The sequence below is a fragment of the Myotis lucifugus genome, unplaced genomic scaffold, assembly GCF_000147115.1.
Source record: "Myotis lucifugus unplaced genomic scaffold, Myoluc2.0 scaffold_20, whole genome shotgun sequence".
NCBI lineage: Eukaryota > Metazoa > Chordata > Mammalia > Chiroptera > Vespertilionidae > Myotis > Myotis lucifugus.
This window is the reverse complement of record NW_005871068.1, coordinates 8,251,787-8,269,127: the sequence shown is the minus strand read 5'-3', so window position 1 is coordinate 8,269,127 and position 17,341 is coordinate 8,251,787. Positions and strand designations below refer to the sequence as shown.

Below are 17,341 nucleotides of genomic sequence, written 5' to 3'. Positions count from 1 at the left end.
AGACAACAGATCCCTTTGGGGAATAAGAGCAATAATGATGATCATACATGTTGACCCACTTTTCTACCCTAAAAATTTAGCTTAAAGGGCCCAGCTGAATAGCTCAGTTGGTTATAGTGTCATCCCCATATGCCAAGGTTGTGGGTTCGATCCCTGGTCAGGGCATATACAAGAATCAATCAATGAATACATAAATAAGTGGAACAATAAGTTGATGTTTCTCTCTCCCTGTCTCTCTCTAAAAATCAATAAAAATTCTTTTAAAAATGCAGCTTAAAGAAATAATTTAACAGAAACAAAAATCTGCACATCTATCTATATAAAAGGCTAATATGCTAATTTCAATGTGCACGAATTCATGCACCGGGCCACTAGTAGATGTATATTTCGGTATTATTTATAATAGCAGAAAACTGGAAATCATCTAAATGTTCAATATTAGGAGACTGGACAAAATTCAGGGTACATAACACAATAGAATAATATGCAGTCATTCTAATTATTGTATTGATACCATTGTAATCAACCTAATTATTAATAACAAGAAAGGAGCAAAAGGAAGGCCAAATATTATAAGCATGTCATTTGGGCAGCTTCACCAGGAAGCTACAACTTTACACTCCCCAGGGAACCACTGGTCTATTCCCCACAGATCGCTACAGGGAAGGACTGGACAGGGAGAAGAATAGACGCAGGCCCAGTAAAGTTGAGGTGACTTTAAGAAGGTACTTGTCAGTCACACCCAGGCCAGAATGGGGAAGGCCACTGCAAGCACTCAGAAATTTGGGGTATTTAATCCCTTAAACAAAGGAGTTCACGCTCTTGGCATGTTTCACTGGACTCCTGGGGCTCTCTCATCCCTGCTTCCTGGCATTCTCCCACATGGCCCACGGCCATGTGGATCCCCCACACAATGGACTAATGGACTGCTGGTAGCCTGATGCTGAACTGGACCCAGCTGCAACATGGAACAGAAACTCTGGATACTGACTGTGCTTCTAACTTTACTGAAACCTCAGCTATACTTCTATGGCTGGAATGTGACTTTGAAAACCCATGGATGTAATTCCATGCAAATAAAAATCACTCATCCACCCGTGTGAGTCTCAGAAAATTCTTTTTCTCAAGATATCATCAGGACCCCATTCCTAGCACCCAGTGGGGAAGAAGACACCCCAATTTATCCAATAACAGCATCAGTCAGCTTTTGCTAGATTATATTGCAATAACAGCTGATCCCCAAATCTCTGATTTATCACAAGTCTATCCTCACTTAGCTTCCTATCTTTTGCAGGTTAGCTGCAACTCTGCTTCATCCAACGACCCAGTTGGAAGGACTAGCCCCATGTTGGTCTCAAAGTAGTAGAAAAAGAGCAAGGACAGAATTATACAATAGTTCTTAAAGCTTATAATCAGATATGGGATATGTCATTTCCATTCTAATTCCACTGGTCAAAGCAAGCCATATGACCAAGCCTGATATCAGTGAGGCAGATACTACTCCTACAGGGAGGCCCACCAGGAATTGGCCCTGTAGACATGGTCTCAGAGGAAAGGAGCAGCAAAGATTTTCAACAATAACACCTACCACAATAATCAAGACTATGAAAAATGTTTGATATAATGATAAGAATCTACAAAAAAATTTTGCGCCCTAGCGGGTTTGGCTCAGTGGATAGAGCGTCGGCCTGTGGACTCAAGGATCCCAGTTCGATTCCGGTCAAGGGCATGTACCTTGGTTGTGGGCACATCCCCAGTAGGGAGTGTGCAGGAGGCAGCTGATCGATGTTTCTCTCTCATCGATGTTTCTAACTTCCCTATCCCTCTCCCTTCCTCTCTGTAAAAAATCAATAAAATATATTTTAAAAAAACATTTGCATACACTATTGTGGTTGAGTCTGCTAGTGGTCCACCAAAATCCATTCTAATGTGTTTCCTGGGCATATGAAGTTAGGTATAGTCATATGACTAAGTTCTAGTCAGTGACAGTATCTACCTGAAGATAGTGTCAGAGCCCATAGGTGAAGGGCTCAGTCCTGCAGGACTGTCCCTTCCCTCCTGACTTCAGATACCATCCGCAAGTCCAGTTTGTCACCCGTGTTTCTGATTAACTGGATATAAATTGTAGGTTCCTATGACCCCTTCCTTGTGCTTGATTTATTTGCTAGAGCAGCTCACAGAAATTTAGGTAAACAGTTTACTTGCTGTTTATAATAATCTCACTAGTTTATTATAAAAGGATATAACTAAGGGACAGCCAGATGAAAGGAATGCCTAGGGCAAAGTATGGGAGGGAAGGGGCATGGAGCTTCCATGCCCTCTCTAGTGCACCACCTTCCTAGCACCTCCACCTGCTCACCAACCCAAAAGCTCGCTGAGCCCCTTCCTTTTGCATTTTTATGGAGGGTTCATTAGAAGACACAATTAATTAAATAATTGGCCATTGGTGATTTTCATTTTATTTTATTATTGATTTATGAGAGAGAGAGAGAGAGAGAGAGAGAGAGAGAGAGAGGAGAGAGAAACATCCATCGGTTGCCTTCCGTACATGTCCCAACTGGAGTGGAACCCAAAGTTGGATATGTGCCCTGACCAGGAACCTAACCTGCTACCTTTCGGTGTATGGGATGATGCTTCAACCAACTGAGTCACACCGGCCAGGGCTGGCCATTGGTGATTAATTCAACCTCCAGCCCCTCTCCCCTCCCCAGAGGAGGGAGGGTGGGGCAGAACATTCCAACCCTCTAATCCAGTGGTTCTCAACCTTCCTAATGCCTCGACCCTTTAATACAGTTCCTCATGTTGTGGTGACCCCCAACCATAAAATTATTTTCGTTGCTACTTCATAACTGTAATTTTGCTACTGTTATGAATCGTAATGTAAATATCTGATATGCAGGATGTATTTTCATTGTTCGCGACCCACAGGTTGAGAACCGCTGTGCCTCCTTGGCAACCAGCCGCCCATCCTTAGGGGCTTTCCAAAAGTCACCCCATTATCCTAAACTCAGGTGTGATGGAAAGGGGCTTGTTATGAGTAGCAAAAGGCACTTCTATAGCTCATGTCACTTAGGAAATTCCAGTGGTTTTATAAGTCTATGCCAGGAATGCTAACAAAATCCAAATATATCTATATCTATATCTATATCTATATCTATCTCTATCTCTATCTCTATCTCTATCTCTATCTCTATCTCTATCTCTATCTATATAGATAGATAAATAGATAGATATATTTCTTGTTATAAATCATAATATTACAAGGACACACTCTCATGCACCCTGATTTACCATCTCCCAGCTTTTCCCTCCCACATTACTAGGCTCATGACAATGGGTCAGAAGATTATAGAATGGAAAGTTTAGAAAAAATTCTTGTGATGCCACTATTCTGTGACTGGGAGCATGAGATTTGAAAGTAAACAAGTCATGTTTTTAGGTACTAAAAGGAGATGAATACCTAAGTGCAGAAGGTTTATTGATAAATTCTTTTGGGAAATACACCTGTAAGGAACCAAGGAAAACAAAATTGGACAGAAGGAGACACTGACCCAGTATGAAGCTGCAACCAAAGCTTAAGCCCATCTCACATAAAGCTCTGAAGCTGGATAGTCCTTCAGAGTTTTCCCAAGTTAATACAAGGACGATAAGACTGTGTATTTCCACAGCAGCCCGTCAGTAGCTGTGGTCCACCTACTGAGAGAGTGCCTAATCTTTGTGAGGCAGATTCCTCAAGGCAAAGGCAATTGCTAGGGAGGAACATAGATGTAAACTGTCAGGAATCAACAGCTCCAGCAACACAAGGATAGGTGCATTGCCCTGAAGAGGGGATCTTGGTGGAGCATCACAGTTTCCACTACAAATGCCCTCTATCTTTGCTATAAGCTTAATGAGGTCACTCCATATGACCTCTTTCCTTTTTTTAAAAAAAATATATTTTTATTGAATTTTTAGAGAGAGAGGAAGGGAGAGGGAGAGAAACATCAATGTGAGAGCACAACATCAATCGGCTGCCACCTGCACACCCACCGGGGGATCAAGACTGCAACCCAGGCATATGCCCTGACCAGGAATCAAACCAACAACCTTTTAGTGCATGGGAAGATGCCCAATCAACTGAGTCACACTGGCCACAGTTCCATATGAACTCTTTCTAATTCACCTACCCACTCATTTTCTTCTGCCTGCTTAGGCAAAAACAGTGTTTTCCTCTCCTGTCTTCTACCAGTGTTATCCACCCAGTGGATCTATAGCAAACCTACCTTGCTGGCTCACTAGACAAGAGATTTTTTTTTGAAGAAATCTAATTGTGATTCTCTCAACTTTAGAGTTGAGGAAGGTGGGCAACTGTCAGCCGCTGTAAGAGGATTCTCTTTCAGCATCATTGAGCTTATCTAGCATTAAGGAAAGATAAATTGAGAGTCAAAATGAATTTACTTAGAAATAGATATTGAGCATGTTTTCTATTTGAAATGTACTTTTGGGGGAAAGAAATTAGAGATTACTTTGTACTGGTCAAGAAAACTGGCCCCCTAAATGTTTTTATTCCTATTATTAATTAAACTTTGAGTCCAAACAAGGAAAAGATGTTGAACCAATTTTAATTAAGCTCTTTCTTCTGAGAAAGGTTACCACTCCCAAGATGATAGCTTTGGTAGAGATGAGTCAGTGAGGAGTTGACCACTGGGTGGGGGCACTGGTGTTTAAGAGTAGGAAACTAGCAGGGAAAAGGTTGATCCTGGTCACTAGCTGGAGTTACTGAGATTGGTATACTATATCCATCTAGTTCAGGTAATGGCCCAAGACCCAATCCAATTCCTTTGGCTTGTTCCAAAAAGAGCCCTGCTGAGTATAGGTAACTTGTGTTCCAGTAGGAGTACTAACCCATTATCTATCACCAGACACACAATTCCCAGGTAAGAGAATGCCGAACCAAGAGACAATGAGTATATCCCCACGGTTGAAAGGGTGGAGATGATGGGCAACTGGTGTCTCTTCCTTCTTTATCCTTTGCACTTAATAACTTTATTTCCCCTCTTTAGGTGTCTTGGTATAAGAGGGCTCAATTTTGTGTTTCCTTGTGCTTATAAAAGTGAAAATTAAAATAGGCTGTATTTAGTTCTTCTAGCAAACTCAGAAGGCATTCTGACACACTCATTATTTAGGGTACTGTCTAGTACAGGGGAAGGTGCTAAACGAGGGTTGTTAGGTGAGAAGCAAAGTAAGGTATAGAACACAGGGGGAAAATTTAGATTATGAGGAACCCCTTTCCCATTGAGAATCACCAAATCACAAGGTCAAAGTCAATTAAAGGGTCTACAAAGAAGTAAAAATTAATGTAATTTAAACAGAGTATTTTAGTACAAAGAGCACATTTGTCTGAAAGTCATTCTGAGAGAAGTCATGCTAGGTTACAGGCAAAAAGCTAACTGGAACGAGGGATCTAGAGATGGCCTGCCCCCAAGTTTAGCTTCCCATGGGACTTCCTTCCCTTATAGGAGGACTGTAATATCCATTCAGTTCCAGACAATGCCTATAAACAGCTAGCACCCTAAATCCAAATTGCCTGGCACCAAGCAGCCCAAGTAAATCCATCTCCCACAAGGTTCCTCATCGGCTTGTTCTACAAGAAGGGAGAACCCAGGATCACCCTTTAGGCCCAACAATTGAACCTCTCACCAAAGTTCAATTAGCTACTACTGGCCCAACCCACCACCTGCAGAAACCAACACTGAGCCATGGTATGGCATAATTTCTCAAGAAAACCAGCCAGCCACTTGGGTAAATTGATTACTTTGGATCCCTTCCACATGGGGTGTGTGTGACTGTGGGGAAGCAATTCATTCTTTCCAGAACTGATTCATATTCACATTATGAGTTTGCCTTTTCTATCCATGTTTCCCCCAGCAGCACCACCATTGAAGAGTTTCCAAAATGGTCATCTATTGATGTGGTATCCCATACTGTATTGCCTAAATCCAATGGACCCATGTTACTGCAAAGGAGTTGCACATGACCATGAGAACCACTGATCCCATCATATACCTCATCACTCAGAAGCAGATAGCCTGATGAAATAGCCCATTAAAGGTTCAGCTAACCCAGCCTGAGTGACTCAATGGTTGAGCATCGACCTATGAACCAGGAGGTCACAGTTCGATTCCCGGTCAGGGCACATGCCTGGGTTTCAGGTGGCAGTTGATCAATTATTCTCTCTCATCATTGATGTTTCTATCTTCTCTCCCTTTCCCTTCCTCTCTGAAATCAATAAAAAATATTTTTTAAAAAGTTCAGCTAATTTTTTAGCCTTTAGACCATACCCTGTGGAGTTGGGGTGACTTGCTAAGAGGGAGTTCTTGTTGGTCTCATGAATAGCCTCTATTCTTGTCACCATGAGTGACTCTGGGTGAGACCAGAAGAAGAGCTGTCCAGCTGAGCTGAACCCAAATTTCTAACCTACTGCATAATGAACAAATACAATGGTTATTATTTTAGACTATGATGTTTTGGAGAGCTTTATTATGTGGCAATCAATTATTGATACAAAAAGTGAGCCCAAAATATCTAAAGTGGTACATAAGATATATCTGATACAGGTGAAGAAAATGCAAAGTTCTATCACATTCTAAAAAGAGTTTTACCAAAAGGCAGCAAAACCAGTTCTACGACTATCACCCAAATACCTCCTCCAGCCTGAAAAAAAAGACTAGCTCTGTCTAAGGAGGTGGCAGCCATCTCCTACTCAACATCATGGGTGCCCTCAGACCCCTCATAAAAACCAAGATTGTAAAAAAGAGGACCAAGAAGTTCACTTGGCACCAGTCGGACCAATCTGTCAAAATTAAAAATAACTTGCCCTGCCGGTGTGGCTCAGTGGTTGAGTGTCTACCTATGAACCAAGAGGCCCCTGGTTCAATTCCCAGTCAGGGCACATGCCTGGGTTACAGACTCAATCCCCAGTAGGGGGACAGGCAGCTGACTGATGATGTTTCTCTCTCATCAATGTTTCTCTATATATATCCCTCTCCCTTCCTCTCTCTTTAAAAAAAAATCAATAAAAACATATTTTTTAAAAAATTAAGCATAACTGGAGGAAACCCAGAGGCATTTACAATAGTGTGAGCAGAAGATTCAAGGGCCAGATCTTGATGCTCAAAATTGGTTATGGGAGCAACAAGAAAACAAAGCATATGCTGCCCAGTGGTTTTAGGAAGTTACTCGTCCACAACGTCAAGGAGCTTGAAGTGCTGCTGATGTGCAACAAATCTTACTGTGCTGAGATTGCTCACATTTCCTGAAAGAACCGCAAAGCCATTGTGCAAAGAGCAGCCCAGCTGGTCATCAGAGTCACCAATCCCAATGCCAGGCTACACAGTGAAGAATATGAATAGACAGCTTGTGTGCACACTGCATTTGTGTTAATAAAACCATAAAATTCTGCCAGAAAAAAAGACTAGAAGGGAGATTTTATTACTTACCACTTTTGAGGAAATGTAGATGTTCTCTCCCACTAGGGAGGGCAAAGCCAAGGAAGGGAGCCTCCAGGAGCTGAGTGAGGAATGTCTTTAAGATATATCACCTCACCCTGGACGATGTGGCTCAATTGGTTGAGTGTCTTCCCATGCACCGAGATGTTGCCCGTTGGATTCCCTGTCAGGACACATGGGGTGGGGGGGAGGGTTTCAGGCTCAATCCCCAGTAGGGGGCATGCAGGAGGCAGCCAATTGATGTTTTTCTCTCTCTCTCCCTTCCTCTCTCTCTCTAAAAAATCAGTAAAAATGTATTTTTAAAAAAGATGTAACACCTACTAGCTTGGTTACTGAATATAGGCTATCTATAGGTCCAACCCAGGCAGATAATTTGAGGGAGAGCTGGCCACATATCCTTGGAGTTTGGAGACTGGAGTCAGCAGACACACAGTTGCCTGCCTATTGCCATCAGTATTATGAAGACAGGGGCAGCAGACAGGGTGGCATGTCTGTTGTTCAGCATGGCAAGGACATGTGAGTTTCCCATGGATCAAGTGAACATCAAAGAAAGCAAATAAGCTTGTGCCTTGCCAATGGGTGAGGGGATCCTGGCAGTAAAAAGTTGTGAGTATTGCACAAGAGGTAGGGACTGAGAAGTTAGAAAAGGTTGAGTCCATATCAAAGAACTGTACCTTGAGGAAGGTGCTGAAGAATCACGCTCACCCCATGAGAGAGACAGCATTTGGGTGCCAGTCACATAGAAGGCATTCACAGTCAAGAGGACTTATGGCAGTATCAAAAAGTAGAAGAGACCAGGGACTGAGGAAAGAGAGGCCAGACAGAGGAAAGAGCATTATCTGTGTCCTCAGATGTGCTATCAAACCATCCCAGTGGAAGCCTAAGAAGAACCCCCAAATGAAACCAAGAGAGAAAGAGCCAATTTTAGGCATCTGCCATGTGCAGAGACGACAAAGGCATTTTATGACTGCATCTGTAAAGCAGTATCTTGCCCACCTCCAATCCCACCCTCTTCATCCTTGGAGAAGAAACTGTGGTTAGCAAAATGGGGAAGGAGATGTAGAAGCCTATAGAACAGAAAGAGAAGGATTATACTTGCTTCTCTGACTTTTAAAAATATATTTTAATTGATATCAGAGAGGAAGGAAGAGGCAGAGATAGAAACATCAATGATTAGAGGGAAAACATCAATGATGAGAGAGAATCATTTGATCGGCTGCCTCCTGCATGCCCCCTACTGGGGATCGAGCCTGAACCCCAGGCATGTACCCTGGACTGGCATCAAACTGTAACCTCCTGGTTCATAGGTTGACGTTCAACCACTGAGCCGCACTGGCTGGGTTGCTTCTTTAACTTTAAACTCCTCACTGATGAGAGAGAACAAGGTATAACTTTAAATCAAGTTCTGAGTTTTGATTATTTTATGGGACTGTTGGTTGTCTCCCCAACCTTTTTTCTAAAGATTTTAGCTAGGTACAAGACTGCTTAGAATAAGCCCACATTCCCCAGTCTCCCTTGCAGGTAAACACAGTAATGTGATTGATTAAGTTCTTGCCAATGGGCTGTGAACACAAGTGATGTTAACAACTTCTGGATTGTGCTCTTGAAGGAAATGGGTAGGCCTTCTCCTTCTCGATGACAGGAATGTGATGTGGCGCTGGGCTCTTCTGGACCAAATAAACTAGGACAACAGTCTAGGGATGGTGGAGCAAGAAGACAGGAGACTAACTCCTGCTCACTTTGTGAAACAAAGTTTCTTTTTCCATGTAATAGGCAAAACTCTCAGTGCCATATTACAATGCACATTTATTTCTCACTGTGGGTTTGGGAGTTGGCTGGGCAGTTCTGTTTGATATGAAACCCTGAATTTGCAGCAGGCTTTCTACAAATGTTTTAACATGATGGTCCCCACTGTATGGGATGTGCAACAGGAGTGAATGGCCCCTTCCTGACCACATCCAGCTTCCAAAATGAGTGGCTCTTAACACCCAAACTGCTCTGCTTCAAGATGTGGGTCAAGTTCAGCTCTGCCCTACATGTGTCATTCTCATCACCAGGTAGGAAGGAGATTAGAAGCTCTCAGGACAGTGGCGGTTCCTTCCCATAGCAACAATTGGATCCAGTTTGCCCACACTAGTGGAAACAGCATCTTGAGTCCCCCTCAGAGACACCAGCACCATAAGATGGTGCTCCCTCCTCATAGGTCTGAGTTTCAGCTCCACAAGGCTGTCCTCTAAATGTCTAAATTATAATAATCCCTACCTCTTCCCTTAGTACCCCAAGCTCTAGGCATAGTAGCTGCCTCCTGCAGTTGCTATCTTCGCAATACATTGAGCTCTCTCCTTGCTTTTTCAGTTATTTAATGATCAATTCTTTATATTAAACTCTTTGTTAAAATAATCAAGGTGGTTTATTTCCTGACAGCACCCTAATTCACTGTAGTAAATCCTATGCCTGTGAGACTCCCCTTAAGAATTTTCTGTTTGACATATTTCATGACAGCCCACTCCCAGTATCTTCATTCCCCTGCACTCATTTTTTTTTATCAAAGAATTTACTGTGAACTGTCATCATTGTTTGTTTTCTCATCCATCCCCATTTCAGGCCAATAGCTCCCTGAGGTCAGAGCACATCTGTTTCCTTAGCACCTGGCATATAGGAAACTGAACGACACACGTTTGAATGAATGAACAAATGAATGAGCGAGGAAAAATAAAACAGGAACAGAAGCAGTTAATAGTATGAGATTTGGAAGGTTCACAAAACGCCAAAATGAAAGAGAAAGTTAGATGGGGCTGTGAGAAACAGGAGGGCTGTGGCTGCCAGCTGCGAGCCCAGCTCTGAGCACATATTAAGTTCTCAATAAATAACGCGCATCGACCACAGGATGAAAGTACAGCTGAGACTCTGCAAAGAATACTCATACTCGGTGACAGGGAGGGTAAGAAGGCTGGAGAACTCCCGGGGACATCAAAGTAGTGTTGGCCCTTTGGGCTCTAGAGGGATGACCCAGCCCTAAGGGACGCCTCTCACTTCGCCAACGGGTCGTGCCCAGCCCTTTCCGGAGTTTCATTCTGGTTCCTCCGCCCCCTCCTTCTCCGCTCCGCGCCCTAGAGGAAACAGGTAAGACACGGAGCACTGGGGGTGCTATTGAAGGGGCTTTTTTGGGCATGCGTTCTCCGCCCGCTGCCCCCGCGCACGCGCAATAACCTGCTGTGAGGAGCACTGCCCCTTGGCCGATAAGGGCGAGCGGTCGCTCAGAAGCCCGCCCCGACTACTCTTCACTGACCACCTTTCCCGTGGCCCCCGCCCTCCCGTGACTGGGGGGAAGGCTCGCGAGATCGCCCTCGGCAGTCTCCGACGGCGCCATCTTTGTGCCTGGCGAGCGCCGGCGCCCGCTGGGAGACCCGAAGCCGGCGGTTCGCACGCCAAGCTCTTGCTGAGAGCGGATCCCGGAAATACGAGGCGGGCCTCGGTGGGAGGGACGCACTGAGGGAGGAGGGAGGAAAGGGGGCGGTGGCGGCGGCTCTCACCGTATCCGGGCTCCGCGCGGCGCACACCCGAGGGGGGGTCGGGCGGGGAAGCAGCGCCGGCCCGGACCCCCCGCGGGAACAGGCGGCGGGAGTGACTGAGAGGCGGCGGCTGCGGCTGCGGCGGACTAGGAGCAGCGGCTGCCCGGTGAGTGTCCGTGAGGAGGCCCGGCACCTGCCCGCACTGGGGCGTCGGGGATGGCTTCGGGGTCCTCCTGGTGACCCCGCGTTCGGGCGGTGGGCGTGTGCGCGACTGCCTGTGACCCGGGGCTCGGCTCGGCCTGGGGCTGCGGGGCTGCCGAGGTCTGCGCAGGGCCTGGCGCATTCGCCCCGGGCGGCCGAGGAGAGAGGGAGTGGCCCGGGCCGGGGGTAGCCCTGGCCCCCGAACGGAGGGGATGATGTCCTTCCACGCTGGACCCTGGACTTTGAAGCCCCAGCGGAGCGTTTGGGGATGAGATGAGAACAAACGCACCAAGGTTGGAGTTGTTGAGATCGCGGGTAAGGTTAGTAGTAATTGTTCTGAAAGAGGTTTGCAAATGATTGTGGGCAGGTGTAGAGTAAGGGAAAACATGGTCTACTCTATGTTCATTTAAAGATCACATGAGGAGTCCTCTGAGGGCCAACAGATTAGAGTTATTATCACTGGAGTTCTATAGTTTAGTGCTCATTAAAGTTCATAAAAGCAGGATTTTGAGGGGTGGCATGGGGGACAAGTTGGGTTATAAAGTAAGCTGCATATAAAGGTTCATACTGTTGATGAAAAGCATTTGTCCTTACTGAAACGTAATTTTTTGAGAATTGCTCAAGAAAACTTGTCACCTTTGGTCCAGACAGGGCTTGTCAATTCCGTGTGTTCTTCCGTGACGTTTGTCAAACAGACAATACTTTTGGCATGTGATGTATTTATTTCTGGTTTGTAAAAACAAGACTGAATGGGGAAAAACAATTTGACAATTTGAAAAGCTCCTTTTGCACACTTTTTATTTTGAAAGTATAAGGGGATTTACTTTTTTTCTTTGCAAATGCTTTACAAGACATTTGTAAGAAGAAAAACATTTAGATCAAAAAAGGGCTTTTGAGATGAGAGTTTACTTTTTCACAGTATTAAATTTTAAAGGGTATCATTACTCATGGTATATTTTGTGATGATGTTTTTTATGAACACTGGAAGATTGCAAGCATAATATTAAATCAGTGTATGATATGAAGTTTTTCGCCTTGAGCTCTCCCCCTCACCCATTTGCCTATGGCTTAACCAAGGGAAAAACTTTAGTGAAGGTAAATATTAAATATGTGATCTTCATCTTTACATTGGGCAGAATATAGGAATGTAATCTATATTCTGTCACTCTGAATTTTCTTTCACATATTTGATAGTCTTCTCAGTTATAGATACCACACTGTACAGTTTGTGTTGGAACAAAGGGAATTAACATTGATTGTATTCAGGCACTGGGCTTGGTGAATTATGTACTTTTGTATTTAATCCTCATAGCTACCCTGTGCCAAAGATAACGTTATCCCTGTTGTACAGTATTCTTCAATATCTTTCCTGAGGAGGTGATATAGCTGGTAAATTGCAGAGCTAGAACTTATGTGTGTCTGATTCTAGAATGTGTTTTTTCTACTATGCTCTGCATAAGTGTATGTGCTGACTGATACAAATTTTATGAAAGTGGAAATTTTTGTCACAAAGAGACCTTTCAATTCTGTTGCTAATCTTGAAAGCTTTCACTGTTCTTGGCTGAAGATAATCTTAAGTTTTTTCCCCCCAGATGTCTTCATTTTCTAGCCAGAGGTAACATTTTAGCAGGTCCGCTGATTAGTAAGATTTCCTAGTAGCCGAAGTGACCTATCTGAAAGATAGTGTTCACTATCTTTGTCTCCAGTTTCAGCATGCCCAATGTACTTTAAATGTTTTGTTTGTTCTGATCCTGAATAGTTTTTCAAATAATATTATTAAAATAAAATACCAACTATTTATAGGGGTTTGAATTTGCTTTATCATATCTTGGAGGTATACTAGTACATACACCGACCTCCAAGTGGAGTCCTTGATAACAGATACTGTTTTTCTTCTCTTTCATTTAGTGCAGAAGTTTTGGACCTAGTGTGTGGTTTACAGAAAACACAGTAGCTATTCTGGGATCCAGCATAATCTTCTGTGGAGCTAGGGAGTAAAAGACCTTCGAGATTCCAAGCAGTATCTTAGATGAAGTGAAACAGCAGGAACATCTTGCTAGTGCCACGGCCATTGGTTACTTTTATCCCCCATTGGTCTCTGCTCTTGCATCTTTGATGTTCTGCTGAGCCTGCCGTCCCAGTCATTATCTCTGTTTAAGAGAGTTCAACTGGAAGAGTAGCTGCTAAAATTTTTTTTTAAAGGGATGCTAGCTGGCACTCATCCTTTGCGGGTCCTTTGATTAGATTTACTTGTCAAATTAATTATCCCTGGCTGGAATTTCAGGAGAAGTTATGGAAGTTGGGATTTGCTGCTCCATCTTTTAAGAAGTAAATTGGAGGTCTTTAGTTAAATAGCCCTCTCTCAGAAACACGGGCATTAGAGGCAGAGGGAAAAGAAGTCCTGAGTTCCTCAGGATGTGTCTGCGTGTTCGTGATATATGAAGTTTGGAGCTTTGCTTGAAATAAAACCTTGGAATCCTGATGGGCAATATTTGGTCTGAATGAGCAAGATTTTCATTAGAGGCAGACTCCCAAGAAAGAGTTAAATACACTTCCTTATTTGTGAAGGTAATTACTCATTGTATTTGGGCTATTGGAGTGAAAAAATCGACAAATGATAATGTGAGTACTCTTCAAGTAAATAAAGCCTTTCTGAAATGAGTTATATTGCCTCTATATAAATAAAAGACACCAGGAAATTGTCTCCAATGTTTTTAGAAGCTTATTTTCATACCTTCTGCATAATAAACCTCATGGCCACCAATATTCATTTGTCCAAGAGTGAAATGGAGCTGATGAAATATTTGGAACTGTCAAAATGAATTAATCCTAAATACTTAAGAATATTTATTATAGTTTAATTCATTGGTAGGTCTATTAATTTGTTCAATCCTGCAACATCCCACTTCCTTCCTGCTTCAGATTTCTCTTCTTACTTTCCTTCCTCTCTTTCTGACTGTTACTGCTGGTGCATGGAGCCTTCCTATAGTTCTCAGTTGACAAAATGAAGTCTTTGTCAGAGTGGATATTGACAAGGAGGGCAACAAAACTTAAAGTCCTCTTCCCTTCAATTCACTCTGCTCGAGGAGTTGGAGACCTGGACAAGACCCCATAACCCACTTTGTTATTTTTTTAACTTACTGATGAGAGACAGGAGAGAGAAACATTGACTTGCTGCTCCACCTATTTCTGCTTTCATCGGTTGACTCTTATATATGCCCCGACTGGGGATCGAACCCACAACCTTGGTGTATTGGGACAACCGTCTAACCAACTGACCTCCCTGGCCATGTTTCCATTTTTTTCTTGAAAGGAGAAAGAGTGGCCAGAGTGAGGGAGGAAGGGCCTTGACACTGCTATGGTTTCTCTTTTTCTTTTCCTTCCCTCTCCTAAGTGTTAAAGAGGAAAGTTTTTAAAAGCCCATCTGCTCCAGGAGCAGGCACTGTTCTCTTGTCCTCTTTTGCAGCCCACCCCAAACCCCACACTTTTTACTTGTTCCTTTTAGCTGCTATCCCACCCTTCAGCCCTCTCTCCCAAGTAGGTCTTGCCTTCCTTATCCCAGGATCTCCTCCCAATGCAGCACTTTTTGTCCTAACCCTGAGGTCTAATGCCCTGCCAATCAACCTCCTTCATGCCTTTCCTTGTGCTCTGCTTTGATCATGGAAGCCTGGGCCTTTAGTCCTAGGGGAGTCCAGACTCCCAGTTGGGGGAGGGAAGAATTCTACTTCCAGGACTGAGTGGGGCAGGGGTAGTTGCTTTTATTCAAAGTTAAATGCTAAATGGGTTTTCCTATAGGTTCGGTAATTTATTATACTTCTGTAACCTTATGGGTGTTTAAGTTTTTGTGGGTTGGCTTGGAAACCTGGCACATAGACCTTTGTTTCCTGGGAAAGAAAGTTCTGAGGTTCAAATAGATGATTTAAAAAGCCAACTTGTGCTCCAGAAGTTGGGGGTTGCATGCTTTTTGTTAATTACTCGGTGGGAGGGTAGGGAGCACACCTTTAGTTCACCAAAATTAGATGTCTTCTGTGGATCAGATGGTTCTTCTGGGAGATAAACTGGTAGCTTTTTTAGATTGTCAGTGGAGAATTTCTGAACTCTTCTAAGAATTCAGGCACATGTTTTGAGTTCATACCATCCCAAGTTAATGTGTGTCATTAAAGCAGATGATAGTGTTGTAGAAAGAACATTTTTTCTTTGTCATAAAGGAATATCTTGTTCCTACTATATCTTGCTGCTGTTTTGAAACTTTTCAAGGGTACTGGAATTCTTAGTTATTTTACCCTAGATTACTGCACGGTAAATATGGACAGTGTGTTTTACCTGAAGATTTTAAAGTAAACTTTTATTTGTTTGTTGTTGAAGTTAGATGCAGTTACCACTGTTTGTAGTGTTCAATTAAGTGAAGGATTTCAAGGTGATAAAAGCAAAGCAAAATATATTTTAAATTTATTCCCCATAAATGTGTTCAGTTTTAGCTTGGTTGCAGGACATATTACTAATAAAAGGCAAGATGAGGTTCTTCATTGGCTGGGAGGAGGTGTCTCCAAACCACTCTTTTTATTTATTTATTTATTTTTTAAAAATATTTTATTGTTTTTTTTACAGAGAGAAAGGGAAAGGGATAGGGAGTTAGAAACATCAATGAGAGAGAAACATCAATCAGCTGCCTCCTGCACACCCCCCACTGGGGATGTGCCCGCAACCAAGGTACATGCCCTTGACCGGAATCGAACCTGGGACCCTTTAGTCTGCAGGCCAATGCTCTATCCACTGAGCCAAACCGGTTAGGGCCACTCTTGTTTTTAAAATGAATTTGAGTCAGCTTCCTTTATTTTGAGAGTTTACCAAATTGTTTAATTACACATACAGTGCAATGGTTAAAAAGCATGATCTCCAAGGGTAAAATGCTCAAATATCCAAATCTTACGTTTATCTTTTAAAATATGTTTTTATTTATCTCAAAGAAGAAGGGAGAGGGAGAGAGAGATAGAAACATCAGTGATGAGAGGGAATCAACTGCCTCCTGCACACCCCCCACTGGAGATTGAGCCCACAGCCCAGGCATGTGCCCTGAACTCCTGGTTCATAGGTTGATGCTTAACCACCAAGCCACACTGGCCGGGGCAAATCTTCCTTTTGACACTAACTAGCTCGGTGATCTTGGGCAAGTTGCTCAATCTCCAACCTGTTTCCTCACTTTTGAAATTGTGATAATGTAATACCTACTTCATAGGATTTTTGTGAGGATTAAAGGAGCCAGAGAATGTATAATATTTAGAACATGCCAAGCAAAGGTAAATATGCTCAGAGTTAGTTCTTTTTGTTATTATTTCTTTGTCATCATCATTATTGATGCTACTTTTTTACTTTGGCTACCTTCGGAGATGACACCTCTTCTGGGTGTGTGTGAAAGACATTTGTTTATTTGGTAGTAATTTCTAGATATAAAGCTTATTGGGGGTCCAGGCAGAGAAGTATATTAACTATTGGATACATCCAAAATTGGCCATAGTGAAGGAAATCCATAAAATATTCAGCCAATTTTTTTCCAGTAACACCATTCCTATTATGTTAGGTATAAGGAACTGTGCCACTTTGATTAACTGCAGTGTCTCTATTAAAATTCGTATATATTATGTTGGTATTTGGGAACTGTGTAGAGGGATCTTCAATTTCTAAATGGTCCAATTATAAGAATTTCTTTTTGGAAATCGATTCCGTTTTCCCATAGAAATAATGTCACATGTGGCCTTCAGATTCCCAGGCCAACCCAACGTGTCTGAATCTGAAAACTGATAATACCATAAAAACTAGCTTCTGTGTATAATAATGTCTCAATAAGAAGAGCACTGAGTGCATCAATTACTAAAAGATTATGAACACAATGTGGTGGAGTCACATTCCTTCACAATCCTAGCAAGGACTCCCAGGCTTTGGGCAGAGGAATTTCTTCCCTGGTGGAGGCTGAGGACAGGGTGAGCAGTGTGACCTGGGTACTAGAAGGCAGGAGCGTTTTCTTGGTCTGGCGCCTCAGAAGGCTAATAAAGTATAGTGGTTGCTTTCAAATCTCTGTTCTATCACAGAACTTCTCATCTGTAAAATTTAGTTGTAAGTAATGCCTACCTTACAGGGTTCTTG

General features: G+C 43.0%; 1 protein-coding gene and 1 pseudogene across 7 annotated transcripts in view; both read left to right on the top strand.

Annotated features, from left to right (window-relative positions):
- The first annotated feature begins 6,750 nt into the window (after positions 1-6,750).
- Positions 6,751-7,391, top strand: LOC102417567 (annotated as a pseudogene).
- Positions 7,392-10,362: 2,971 nt separating this feature from the next.
- Positions 10,363-17,341, top strand: part of TAB3 (TGF-beta activated kinase 1 and MAP3K7 binding protein 3) — a 72,443-nt gene continuing 65,464 nt past the window's right edge. For 3 of the 7 annotated variants that reach the window (XR_002828457.1, XM_023751343.1, XM_023751342.1), the window contains exon 1: positions 11,026-11,165. The gene's annotated coding sequence lies outside the window, so the exon portion shown is untranslated. Of the gene's footprint in view, positions 10,611-11,025; positions 11,166-11,361; positions 11,521-17,341 lie in introns of those variants that run through there. The other 4 variants (XM_014453076.2, XM_014453074.2, XM_023751341.1 and 1 more) reach the window with 3 other exon arrangements.